Below are 14,191 nucleotides of genomic sequence, written 5' to 3'. Positions count from 1 at the left end.
CCAAAATTGTGTTGTTTAAAAATACCATCAATATATAAGCTTGCTGAACACCTAGTACAGTTGATAGTCATTTCATCTGCTGTGAATCCGTAAGGAGTGATACCAGAGAGAACTTTCCCATTAAAAAAACACGTAATATCAGGATCAGTCTCTCTGAAACAGAGAGAAGACAAGAATTAATCAGTGCGCGATCGCTGGGACCATACGCTTTGAAAAATTGAAGATTGTTAGGTTTTTGTCGGTTTAGAATAACTTAACATTTCTTCTATTTATAATTGAAGCATGAAGGGTAATGATTAACAAAATAACAGAACATGTAAACTCTAGGCAATAGACAAAATAACAGAACATGTAAACTCTAGGCAATAGACAAAATAACAGAACATGTAAACTCTAGGCAATAGACAAAAGGAATAATCAAAAGCAAAATCCACGTAACAAATGGCAAAACAAGGCAAAAACCGTAAAGTTCGAAACAACGGCAATTGTCCTGATCGATCAGAAAAGTCATCTGGAATTCATTAATGCGCGTTAAAATCTCAAGATCGTCTTACCACATATCTCTTCAAATCAACACGATAGTTGTTTATGTTAGACATACCGTTCACTAACAACACCACCCACTGTATAAGCAACTATTGTTTAATTAATTGAAAACAAAAAAAAAAAAAAAACAACTTAACGACACATCCGTCTACCTGAGGTACTATATTTTTTACAATTATTAATAACAACCAAATTCCTCTATATCCCATGATACAGTGGTCAATTCTAGTTGATAGTCTTTAATTATATGATCCCAGACGTGATTTCCGTACAATTGTTACTTTATAAGGATATAATTAGTTCAAGTGATTTCATTGCAACATTACAAAAATATGATTTTACTTCGGAAGTATCTTGATACACTGTTTATTTAAATCGTCTAATTCTTCCATATCTGGGGTTTTCCGCGTGAGCGTTTTTTTTTTATGTCGCACCATATCTTGAGAACGCCATATTTTTAATTGCAATTGACTTTATGGAGTTATTCGAGTTATTAAAGAGTGTTTTTGTCACGTCGTTCTGTATCCTAAAATGATGTATCTGAATTGCTTCAAACTTAAACAGCAATTACTTACAATGACTTCTAGGTCTATATACTTTTTGGTGAAAATTCTTTCGTTTGTACGGGTCGAAATATTGTTGATATGGAATGTGATATGAAAAAAATATATATATCTTATTCTGTTTACCATACACACATTTCAACAATTTGACGTTTTTCTAAGAACTGCAACCATTTGAAATGAGTGTGTTATGGACTGTCTGTTTTGCGTTTTTTTTTTTTTCGGTGTTTTTTTTTTATTTTTGCCTGCTCCTCGAAGTTAAGAATTACAAATGCAATAAACAAGTACTTTAACTAAACATATCACAATTAAAAGTACTGTTATGTTTCGTTTATTTGAAGTATTGAAATCACCTCTTAGGTACGGGGCGCCGAATGGGACTTGATCTTTTTGTAATCAAAATCATTTTTGTCGTACAAAACTATGTTACACAGACTTGTTTTATGAACACTTCAATTTTGTAATGACGGATTTCATTTTTTGAGATAAAATTGAATTTTGCGTCACAAAAGTAAATTCTGCGCCACAAAATTCAATTTTGTATGCAAATTAGTTGACAGAATCCTTTGGATATGCAAATGAATTAAAAATGTGCAGCATCATGTACACGTGTATAATTACAAACTTAAAGCATTCACTGCAATACAGTGGATAAGGTACGAATGTGCACGGTGATAATAAAGCACATATGTGAAAGAAATATCGGATATCGTAATCGTATAACCCACTGTGTCACTTAATCTTGAATCTTAAGATGGATAATTTGAGCGTTTGTAAACAAAAGGTAAACGAAAGTTAGAAACGTGTTGTGCTGATTGTTAGGGTTTTTTTCTGTTTTGTATTGTAAGTTATTAAAATAGACAGAAGTTCCGTAAGTTATGTTTTATTTTCAGATTCCAAAGATCAAGTCTGCAACATTATATATTCAATAAACAATTACAATCAATCAATGAATAAATCCTGCAGCAATAAATCAATAAACAATGATCAACCATTATAGTCGCGCATACAATTTATTTCAAAGGGAAATAACTCATCAGGGGAATTAACTCTGTAATTTTCAATAGTTACTTCAGGTCTCAGTATCGTACTAATGTTCCCATAGACTTCTATAGTGACGTGCATATTTTTAGGATTTTTTAAAAAAATATGTAAATTGATTCAATAAAACTTTCACTTATGTAGCATTTCTAAAGACATGTGAAAAAATAATTTCCCGCACAGAAAATAGGGTGAGTCCACGAAGATCGGACAGAAAAGTAGTCTCGAACTATAAATAGCCATTTTCCCTACTTCCACTTTCGTTTTGCACTCACCAAACCAACCTTTTCAGTGGAGCATTTTTATGATATTATGTTAGATTTTCTTTTAAAAAAGTTCTTCATCTTACAGTGTGATGTTTGCTCTATTTTATAAGTCATTGTTCATATCTTTTGACAAAATATTAGTTTGTAGAGAGGCAAAAAGAAAATGCACTATATTTCTATAGCATCCATGTTTTGACGTACACCTGCTAAGGGATATGCAATACGATACTATTGGCTATTGCAGAACCTCGAGATTGAGGACTTCAAGGCTAAACCACCTGACTGTTCTTGCAAAACCTCTCCATTCAAATATGGTCCTTCTGGTCACGTCGTTACGGGAGATTTAACCATTATCGAAAACGAATCTCTGCGTAATATCCTCTCTAAAGGTCCCAAGTACCGTGAACCACGCTCCATAAATTGGAATTATAACTTTAAAGTTATTATGGATGCCGTCGAGGACTAATCAAGAAAATGGATAAAACGAGAACAAGAAGACATTGATTCTCTGTCAGAGTAGTTAAAGACCGTGAGGTCTTTAATTTCGAAACGAATGAAAGTTTTAAGTAGGTCAATGAGTGCCAAGGCTACATCAGTTTTCAAAGACCCCGATGTAGCAAAAACATTGTCTACTATACATGACAAATATGTTGTCGTACCAGCAGACAAAGCCCAAAACAACATTGTTTTTTTTTGTCTGCAAAACGTTCTATATCCAATGTTTATTATCAGAGGTAGACGTAGAAAATAATAGCAGTGATAAGACCTATACTGCTACCACTCTCTCCAAAGAAGAGATTGTGGAAAACCAGACTCTTTTGGTCTCTCTAACAAGGACGATGATTGTGATTTACCGTCTATGTACTGGATTCCTAAACTTCACAAGAATCCATACAAACAACGTTTCATAGCTGGATCTGCAAAATGTACCACCAAACCTCTTTCAAAACCTTTAACTTCTATACTCACAACTGTCAAAGAGGGTCTGCAGTCCTACCACAACACTTGTTACTCCCGTAGTGGTATTAATTCAATGTGGATCCTGAAAAATTCAAAAGATCTTTTGGAGACAATCAGTTCAAGACTATTATCTGAATATAATAGCATTAAAACCTATGATTTTTCAACACTGAATACTTCTATTCCCCATACTCAGTTAAAATCCCGATTTAAAAACATTATACATCGTTGTTTTTCCAAAATAGATGGTACACCTAGATACAAATATATAGTTCTTGGTAGAGATTCCTCATACTTTGTAAGAAATAATTCCAAATCATCTTCCAAATATACAGAGTAAGATGTTTCCAAATTGCTGGAATTTTTAATCGACAACATATTTGTCCAGTGTGGTGGACGTGTTTTTCAACAAACGGTCGGCATTCCAATGGGAACAAATTGTGCTCCTTTACTTGCTGACCTATTCCTTCACTCTTATGAAGCTGACTTTATAGCTGATCTGATCAGAAAGAAAGAATATCGTTTGGCTAGATCCTTTAATCTCAGTTTCCGCTATATAGATGACGTATTATCTTTAAACAATCCTAATTTCGGGGATTAGATATATCGCATCTACTCAAAAGAACTTGAGATAAAGGATACTACAGACACTGTGAAGTCAGCCTCATATTTTGACCTACACTTAGAAATCGATGGTAAAGGAAAACTATTGATTAAACTTTACGACAAACGTGACGACTTTTCATTCAGAATTGTCAACTTTCCTTTCATCTGTGGCAACTTCCCTTCGGCTCCTGGAGTGCTCATATCACAACTCATACGTTATGCCAGAGCTTGCCGAAACTATGCTGACTTTTTGTATCGCACTAGAACTCTAACAAATAGGCTTCTGGAACAGGGTTATGTTGCTACAAGATTGAAGTCATCACTACAGAAGTTTTATGGTCGTCATCATGAACTCGTGGATCGTTATGGTGTATCCATCAGCACCATGAAAACTGATTTATTCAACGGGTCATAGTTTTCCTTTCCTCGTTTGTCTACCCCGGACTTGTCTTTTTATGAGCAACTCGGCGGGTGTTTCTAGAAAAGCAAAGGACGCTTACCCTACCGGTGCACCTGGTCCATGCTCCTAGTTTTTAGTGTAGTCCGAGTTGCTCATTTACTTTTGTTAATTTGTATGTATGATTTTAGTTACTTTATGTTCTTTGTTGTGTATGTCTGGTCTTTGTCCCTTAAATACATTCTTTTGATTACCGCTATAACCTTGGTTCCCTTGATTACTCTTTTACATCCTGCGGGATTTTCCAGCCGCAGATTTAGCGGAAAAGTCTGTTTTTTCCCCAAAACTTGAGGGAGGGAACTCGTTGACCGCATGGTCGAGGGTCAGCCATTACGGCTTATGGCTTATGGTGACTTGGTCAGAAAGTTGGAAAAACGGTTTGGGTTTAAAGAACTACCAGAGACAGCCTAAAAGCAGTTCAATAATGCCCGACAAGCCCCAGAAGAGTCCCCTGAAGACTGGGCAGACAGGGTATCAAACCTGGTTCCTAAGGCATTCAGGTCTATCCCAGAACCTCACATGTACCAGCAGGCAATTCTGAAACTCTGTCAGGGTGCGGCAGACAAAGAAGCAGGGAGCTATGCTTCCAATATATGCACCACAAGCATTAAAGAGGAATTTGATAAGATGCGCTGGTTTCACTATAACCACCAAGCTATATATATGGTAGGGGTTTAGGTCGCCCCAATAGGATGCAGCTTTGGGGGATCCCCGACACTGTTCCCACCAAAACCAGTCAGCCGGAACGAGGCAGACGATAATCAGACTATTGAATAAACCAGACGCATGTAACCTAACAGCAAGATCAAGTTAATTGCAGTCCAGTCTACACATATATATAGTAAGTAGTCGTAAGCACTATAGGCTAAAAACCACTAATTCCACTTCCCATAGGCTTCTATGCTAATTTCACAATATTCAATGGCTTCTCTGGACTTTACCTTAACTTTAACCTGCAGATGACTATATATCAGCATGATTCTACATATGTCAGCTCACAATCCTCAGAATGGCATGTGGGGTTAGCAGACTTGCAGTGCAGTACTGGTCACCGGAAGTGAAGGGTCTATAAATAGCATGGGAAATCCCAGTGTTTTCACAAGATAGGGGTATATTTAAAAATCATTATGGAGATTAGGCTTCACATCACAAGAAGCAAAATGCTCCTATAAAATGTACAGAAATGTTTTTCCTTTCAGAAACTCTTTAAATTTTTAAAATAAGATGAGAACTTTTTTCACAGCACTATGAGGAACAGGGGTAATTTCTGTGTAGGACTATTTTTGCGTACGTTCCAAATGCTCATTGGTTGAATTGGTGGTCTGTAACCTAAAATATGATAAATTCCGTAATTTAGCAGTGTTCTTTTTTTAAACATTTAACTTTTTTAATTATTTTTAAGCCTGATATCATTCAAACTTATAATAACTCATTATTAACATAAAACTTATTTACAGCCAGCTAACTTTAACATTACAAGACTTACTCAAGTGAATATATCCATTTTTCATTAAAAAATATTATGTACAATTTGTACAACAGATATTAAGAAATCTTGACACAAATTAATTATAAATTTAGTTTTAACTTACTTAATTCAAAAATCATATATTAAATTTATTGTAACATTAACTCACCTAAAATAGACAGAAGTTCTGTAAGTTATGATGTTTTATTTTCAGGTTCCAAAGATCAAGTGACGCTAAAACATAATTTTGGATATTCGAAATTTTAGTCACATGACCTATGGATTTAAGAACTTCTATTTTTTTGCAATCAAATACCAGATAGTAATTAAAATTACTTCACATAATTAGTTCCATTGGTCATCAATTACCTGCTGACCATCTAAGCTTTTGTCAATCATTCCATCTTATTTCTTAGCGTCCCTAGTAAACGGATTATCTAGCTTTTACCGATGAACAAAGAATAATTCTCTTTGTTCCTTTACATTAGAATACTTCCCATACACAAATAACATTTTATACTAGGATTTATCTATTTACTTTATAAAGGCTTTATTAGCTAAAAGTATTTGACATGTAGTACTTGCAAAAGAGACTAAACTAACATGCTCTTTGTTATGAAACTATACGCAATACCATGTACAAAATATCTGTAGAATTGTATAATTAACTTTTAATTTTATTTACAAGTTTCCAATTTCAAGTTATATCTGAAATTATATTCTTTATCATAAAGCTTTTTATAGGGTAAAATAAATTTTATTAATTTCTTCCGTTATATTATAAAATTTTCTTTAAATACTAAGTATTATTATTTCCTTTGTTATAAAATCTTTACTATTTTATTTTATTATCAAAATAAATTGTACTTTGTCTTTCTTTAATGCAAATATAAAATTTCCATATTTTGTCTATTTTTCCCTCACTATATTACCCTATGGAACTGAAAACTTTGTTCCTATATATACACATATGTATTAAAAAATACATAATATCTTGTTAATCAAATATATACAATGTTGGTTGTATAGACGCTTCCATTATATTTTTGTTTATTAAAATAAAATTCGTTCATAAATCTTCATAATTCTTTTTAAATATTTTCGCCATTTTTCTGCCAAGGCTGCAGATGGATGGACACCATCAACCAATTTCGAATATCTGTAATAATTTCTTTTACCCATAATTTTATGAACGTAGGTGAAAAATTGGTATCACTACGTTATCATCTTCATTTGAAGCAATTATATATTTATTCAGTTGATGAAGAACTGAATTAAGCTTATTTTGCATGTCTACATATTGGTTTAAATATATCAATTTTGACGTTTTGTGACATCTTAAGCTAGTGATATTTAAGTCATGAAAACTCATGGTGGTTATAGTTACAAAAACAACCTTACATTTAATAGATTCTAATTTTGTTCTTGATTGAATTAAAATATTTTGTACAGATAATAATTTATTATTGTCATATAAATTGTAGAAACTTTCTTCATATGATGGGGCTTAACTTTTGATGCAAATATCTGGTATTCTTGCCATTATTATTAGTTGTTAATTTTAGCATGCAAATAGCAAACAAAAAATAATACTATGTATATACCTAATACAAGATCTGTTGAGGATTCAACTACTTATCTTGGAATGAATTTAAAATATAGTTCTATCTTTGTTTGGTTAGAGTAAATCATTCATGCAATTTGTATTTCAGTTTTATTAGACAAACACTAAATAATCCTTTTGAATATAGTATGGTGATTATCACCTTTTCACTTTTTGTACATCTCAAATTCACTTTTTATATAATATGAACACTATGCTGATGATCTGCGTAACACATAATTCATGATATTTTAACGAAATAGCACATGTTGTCCTCCATTATTAATGAATATATATTGTCGTCCAAAATATTGATGATTCCTTCGATGTCCGTCTTTCTGAATAAACGGCACAAGTCATGTATCGATGTCCTATCACTATATCACTTTATTAACATAATTGAAAAAAAAATAAGGTAGGAAATTTGTCAGGCAAAAGAGACCTTATTCGTGATTTAAAACTTTAAATAGGTTCTGATGTACCGGAAGTAACTAAACACAGTTTGGTTGTTGTAAGATTTGTTTTAATTGTAAACTTTGATTGACAATCTGATCATTTTAGGTACAGGTATTGATTTGCCATTTGTTTTATTTTTGATTAAAAATTCGTCCCATACAATTAATAATGTTGGTTGAAAAGTACCAACAACCTCCAGTGAATCTACTGTGGGGGCATATCAGTTTCCCAATATGAAGGACATAGTGGCATCTTAATAAGGGGAACTTGATAACAAGAAGTACCAGTCGTAATTTCCATCATTAAATATGTAAAATTGTATTTCGAGTTCCTTCTTTTAAATGATATGAGTCCAACAAATATAATCAAAATACCAATTATTATTAATAAAATATGATTCATATTAAATTCCCTTTCAAATATGTGGGATATTATTGAGCTAGTGGTTGTTGCTTCAGGTTTAAAAATAAAAGATGATATGGAAGCAGAATGAGAATTAATTGTTCTTTCTAAAATCAAAATTGTTGTTGTCAATGTTCTAATTTTGAAAAATGACCAAATACAATTAAACAATGTGTACCGTTAAGATTTGGCCAACTATTTTCTATATCTATCTGACCATCTAATAAAGGTTCTGCCAGATCTTGAAATATGATTCCTTCCTTTTTAGCAACCTTAGCCATTTTCTTTAAACTAAGATGCGCTTGTTGATCTTTTACCAAAAAATGAAGAATATGAATGATTATAAATGTTAAAGTCTGGAACACTAATATTCATCTTTTCTACAAATGTAGAATTACAATTTATTTCTATTAATTGTTTTGAAGTGAAAAATTGCCGAAGCAATGCTACATTTATATAACTGGACAACAGTGATATTATTTGACCTTTTGCATGAAGTAATTGAGGGGGGATAATTCAATAATGTAGTGGCAATTGAACATTGACAAGGAATATTCATAATGCAAAAATCACAACCTTGATGAATAATTTGTTTTCCTGAACAGTCTACTGAAATTTGTGGGATTTTATATACAACTATAGCAGAAGAATTCAAATACATAATTTTCGGCAGTATCTTGTTGTGTAAAAATCTAAAATCACATAATGATTGTACTTTATCTTTATCATTATTAAAAATAGATACTATACATGAATCTTCACTTACAGAAAATAATCGTAATAAAGGACAGTACAAATTGTTATTATAATTCTTCATTTCATAACTTGTAGACTTGTAAGGGGTAAATATGTCTTCTTATCATGGGACAAAGTTAAACATTCAGGGGCATCCATTAATTGGGTAGCATGCAAGGAAGTGTTTACTGGGACTGGAAGAGCAGTGACTGAAAATAATTCAAATTTTGCCATTTTATGTGCTATTGGGATTTTTATCATTATAAAAATATCAGATCCTTTTTTGAGCAAATTTTTGGGATGAATAATAATAACATCTTTTTGAACAATATAAAATCCTGGATATTTTTGATGCAATTGCATTTCAATTCGTTTTGAAGATTTACTTAAAAGTAGCTGGTTTAATGAACAAGGGAGATAATTTTCCTATAACTAAACTGAAAATTCCTAATTTCAAGTAATCATTTAATTTTTGTTTGACTTCTGTATTTAGAGTAATACTGTTTAAAATTGTGTTGGATATAGGAAAAAAAATTTCAAGTTCCTTTGTGTTATTTCTTATAACATTTTGCAATAAACCTTTTTCGTCATGAGTGTCTTTCATTTCATTAACAATGTTTGAAATTCTTTTATTTGCTATAGAAATAAACGAAGACTGAGCCAGGAGTTTTACGTCGTCGGAAACAGTAGCCGTACCAAATATTGATTTGGATAGTTCTCCAATAAAACCTATTATTGCCCTCTTTTTCCTATTCTTATTTTTGCCTTTAGTTTGAATCTTCATAGTGGTTATGGTTTGGTTTAGTTCTTGTGTTGTTTGCAGTTGAAGTATATTTAAATCATTTGCTAGCTTATTAAAATTTTAATCTTATTTGAAATGTGTGCATTGCTAAAATACACATTAGCTTGTTCTTCAAATAGGATTCCATAGTTCAACCGCAATATTGAATTTGCCTTAGATTGAAGTATGTTCAAAAGAAGTATACTTTGTATAAAGCTCTACTATTAAACCTTCACCAATATCTTCTTCTGCGACCCATGTGGTCTTTTGATAACCAACCCACTTAACTCTATAGTAATTTTTACCATTTCTTTTCTTTTTGGCAACTAATTTTTCTGCTAAAATTTCACTATCATCATGATCATCATCAGTTGCATTTTGTGACTGATCATTTTTATCATTATCTTTTTGCTGATCCTGCTCTAAATTTTCATCACCTACATTATTTGGCAATTGAGTTTCATCATCATTTTTGTCAATAACTAAAGGGGCAAATTAAGAAAAAAGAAACAAAGCAGTTGGTTCACTAAAGCAAATAAGGAATAAATAAAAATAAGCTATATAAGGAATAAATAAAATAATATGTATTAAAAATAAATAGAAATTAGATATATAACAAGGGAAATTAATTGCAATTACTAGCTAGTATGTAAGGAGAATGTATAAAAAACAAAAATATGTTATCATCATTTTGAGAATTATTATCTTTTAAATCATCAATATTTTGTCTACATTTCTTGGGTCTTCATAAGATTTTATCCTATTTGCATGTATTCTGGACTTAATAATTTTATGATCTAACATTCTTCTTAATTTATAAGTATTATTCTGGCCTACATTAGTAATGTAATATGGACCTATCCATTTTGCATGTAATTTTGGTGACAGTCCTTTAGGAACGTTCACACATTGAAGCAGGACCCTATCACCTACTCTAAAATTTGGTTCCATTGGCCGTTTGTCATAATACTCTTGGGATTTTTCTTGAGATGTATGTAAGTTTTGCTTACAAATTTCCTTGACTATTTTCAAGTGATCTATCATTTGACGCAAATGTTCTTTAGCAGATTTAGACATGTTGTCTTTTGGGAGAACAGAAATATCAATAGGTATGTTCATCTTCCAAAAACCATATGATAAGGGGAAAACCCTGTGGATTCAGTATTTGGTGACATTCTTATAGCCATCATAACACTTAGGATTAAGTATGCCCAGTTCATTTGATTTTGATCACCGTAAGTTCTTAGAATTTGATCTATATTACTGTTCATACGCTCACATGTTGAGTTTGACTGGGAATGGTATGAATTAGTATGATGTCGGGTAACTTGAAAAAGCTTACACAAGGCTTGGATAAGCTTTGAGCAAACATTTTGACCTCTATCACTGGTCAGGCTAGCTGGGCAACCAAATCTTGTGAACACTTGGATGTAAAGAATATGGGCTATTTCTGTAGCTTCCTAGGTTCTAAGGGGGAATGCCTCTGACCATTTTGAAAAACTATCAATAAAATATGTTTATAGTTTTCTTTTGTAGTAGGAAGTGTAGTCAAGACATCCATATGCGGTCAAAAGTATCAGTTACAGGCAATGGCATTAGAGGAGGCTGGTTGCTTATGTGCTGGCCTCTTTGCTCTTTGACCTTTATCACAGGATATTACATAGGAGTAAACTTGTTGGTACATTCCTGGCCAATAATATATCAAATGTAAAGCTGCATAAGTTTTCGTAATACCTGTATGGCCATCTCCATCTTCACAGTCATGATAGGATGATAAAGCATCTTCCCTTAATATTTTAGGAAGAACTAATTGTTCTATCATTGCTTCTATTCTAGGTACACCTTTAGTTCTAGGCCACTATTGATGAGTTAATTCGCCATGTTGGCCTGGTCTGTAGTTACCTTTATCAACATATACAGTTTTAGCTTTCTTTTCATCTTTTGGTAAAGTGCCATTTCCTAAAAATGTAATGATGTCAGTTAATTATGGGCATTCTCGTTGCAATTTTGCGACATCTGATATTTTCAACAATTGAAGCAACTATTGGATCATCATGTCCATATCCAAATCTCATTTCAATGTATCCATCATTAATTTTCTGATTTTCATATTAAGAGCATTTTTGCAACATTGAATTAACAGTAGGATTAGGATTTTCTCCTGTCATTATTATCTTGTTCATTCGTGTAAGTCGGTTCAGGGGATAGAGGTGGATATGGGATTCTAGAAATTGCATCAGCATTCTGATTATTTTTCCCTTCTTTATAAATGATCTCAAAATCAAAACCCTGTCATTGTAAAGCCCAACGCCGTAGTTTAGAATTCGTATCTTTTGATTTATGAAGCCATATTAATGCCTTGTGATCTGTGAAAACTGTAAATTTATTGTTTAATAAATAAACTTTATGTTGTTTTATCCCTTCTAAAACTGCCAAACATTCTTTTTCACTAATTGTCCACTTTTTCTCTTCATTTTTTAAAGCTCTCCCACCATAAGAAATAACACTTTCAGGTTTATTTTCATGCACTAAAATATACCCAATAGCAGACCCTGAGGCATCACTCGTCAAAGTAAATGATTTTGATAGATCAGGGAAGGCTAAAATTGGAGCTTTAGTAAGAGCATTTTGAAGTGTTTCAAATGATTTTTTGGCATGCAACAGTCCATGAAAAAGATTCATCTTTTTGTAATAGAACATTCGTTGGAACTGTAATTTTGGAGTATTTTTTCACAAATTTCCTGTAATAATTACACAATCTTAGGTATTGTCTAACATGTTGTTGAGTTTTAGGAATTGGATGTTCTTTAACTAGTTTGATTTTGGCTTCATCAACTTGAATTCAATTTTTGGATAAAATATGACCAAGATACTTGACTTTTGAAACACCAAAATGGCATTTTGAAGGTTTTAATGTTAGATTTGCCTTACTTAATCTGTGATTTAAGTGTGTCAAATGTTCTTCAAAGTTTTTAGGAAAAAAATCAAAATATCATCTACATAGACTAGAAGATTTTTTTTCAGTTTAAGCCTTGTAAAAACGGACATCACCATTTGAAAGGTAAAACGACTATTTTTCAACCCACTGGGCATTCTATTCCATTCATATACCCCATTATGAGTTATGAAGGCAGATTTGTGTCTTGAATTTGGGTGTAACTCTATTTGCCAATATCCCTGGGCCATATCAAGACCACCTACTCCATAAATGTTATGAATATCTGCTCTACCCAATCTTATTTTGTTTTCAAACTTTTTAACTAAATCATAAGAAACACAAGATACTACCGCATTTGTATCTACAAGTCCATTAGTTTTAACATAAAAAAATTGTATATTTATCCTATTTCTATCCATTGGTGTTATCAAATTTATATACTTTCTGCCATTATGCCCACTCCTAAACATGTGCCTACAAATGGGCGCGCGTCCCTAATACCTTATCTTTCACTATACTTGTTATATATATTTCTACACATCTTAGCAAAATGACCCATTTTATTACATTGATACATGTCTTATCTCTAGCAAAACAATTGTCTGGATTGCCTGAACATTTGTACATACCGCAAGCTGTGCAGGGTGCTTTGTTTTGACCTGAATATTGGGTTTGTCGACTAGAGTTAAAGAGTTAAATTCTACTTTTTTGTTGGTACTTGCTTAATTCTCTAGCAAATAATTAACGTAAACAACAGACACTTTATAGAGATGGGTAAAATGTATTTAATTGCTTCAGGTAGTAGTTTCCATTGTTTAAGGATAAATAAATTTAAACAGTATTAGACATAAAAGATAAAGTAAGTTTAAATAAACGTAATCTTACATAACCAAACATCTCATATACTCAGGCGTTATGAATATTAATCTTTGGTCATTAAATAAAGATTTCATTGGTAAATAAAGACAGGTTCGACAGCACGTGATACTGAGTTTTTATGGGAGCTCAAACCAGCCCTGGTATCACTGTGTACATTTAGGACAATAAAGAGTAAATACTTGATATCTTTATTTACCAGATACATGAACAATTAAAATTTGATATTTTATTTCTAACTTTTATAATTAGAAGTTTTATTTAAAGCAACTATGTAAAAAATTAAATTCTTATTTATCAAAATAAATAAACGAAAAAGTATACTAATCAAATAAATAAAAGTATAAATAGTATTAAGCTTAAATTATACGAAAAATACATTTTGATCACTGTGTACGTTTAGGACAATAAAGAGTAAAAACTTGATATCTTTATTCACTAGGCCAGCCCCGAGAGCATGCAGTGTCCGAGGGTCAACGGACACAAAACAAAA

The 14,191-nt window shown here is 32.0% G+C and overlaps 1 pseudogene; it reads right to left on the bottom strand.

Moving 5' to 3' along the window:
* Nucleotides 1-7,953: 7,953 nt before the first annotated feature.
* Nucleotides 7,954-11,706, bottom strand: LOC148622286 (uncharacterized; annotated as a pseudogene).
* Nucleotides 11,707-14,191: the final 2,485 nt, after the last annotated feature.

Source organism: Perna viridis, chromosome 3 (assembly GCF_037379345.1).
Source record: "Perna viridis isolate PV_CMFRI_1.1 ecotype Kerala chromosome 3, ASM3737934v1, whole genome shotgun sequence".
Classification (NCBI taxonomy): Eukaryota; Metazoa; Mollusca; class Bivalvia; order Mytilida; family Mytilidae; genus Perna; species Perna viridis.
The sequence above is the reverse complement of the archived record's forward strand: the minus strand, read 5'-3'. Positions and strand labels throughout refer to the sequence as shown.